Here is a 573-nt window from a genome sequence, read left to right as displayed (position 1 = left end):
GGTATGGAAAATTGCTTTTTGAAATTCTGTAGATGTATAAACTTGACAAATTATTATTTTTTTCACTCAGGTGTTCAAAGGCCTTGACGAGAATATTAATGCAGTCTACACCTCTCTCTCCTCTGCATCATGTGGAGTGACTCTGAACATTGGGCAGCGGTATCTTCTCACAGGTAGAAATTCCTGACAAAATGTACAACCATCCCTGAATATTAATTTGTCTTTGTGTCAGCTCATTGCTGTTTCTATATTTTATCATTGCAGGCAGACTGGAGCGTGGTGAGGTGCATATCTCTTTATGTAACTACATTGAGCTGTGGGATGCCTTGAGCGCCAACCTCAAGCAGAACATGGCTCAACACTATGGGAATGGCTGTAGCTGCCAGGTATGGAAAGATTCTCTCTTTTTAAACCGGTAAATCTACAAAGTTATTTTTAATTTTATGCTGAGGTTTTATTTGTCCTTCAACCCTCAGATCACCTACTGCTCATCTGCTCCCTGTGTGAGCAGCAAGCCAGCAGAGTGCCTCTGGGATGCCAATGATGAGCAAACTAAAAATGATGCCTGCATTA

General features: G+C 41.2%; 1 pseudogene; it reads left to right on the top strand.

The window, feature by feature from the left end:
• Positions 1-70: 70 nt before the first annotated feature.
• Positions 71-567, top strand: LOC106512588 (metalloproteinase inhibitor 2 pseudogene; annotated as a pseudogene).
• Positions 568-573: the final 6 nt, after the last annotated feature.

The sequence above is a fragment of the Austrofundulus limnaeus genome, unplaced genomic scaffold (genome assembly GCF_001266775.1).
Source record: "Austrofundulus limnaeus strain Quisiro unplaced genomic scaffold, Austrofundulus_limnaeus-1.0 Scaffold8553, whole genome shotgun sequence".
Lineage (NCBI taxonomy): Eukaryota > Metazoa > Chordata > Actinopteri > Cyprinodontiformes > Rivulidae > Austrofundulus > Austrofundulus limnaeus.
Note: the sequence above shows the minus strand (reverse complement) of the source record. Positions and strands in the feature narration are given on the sequence as shown.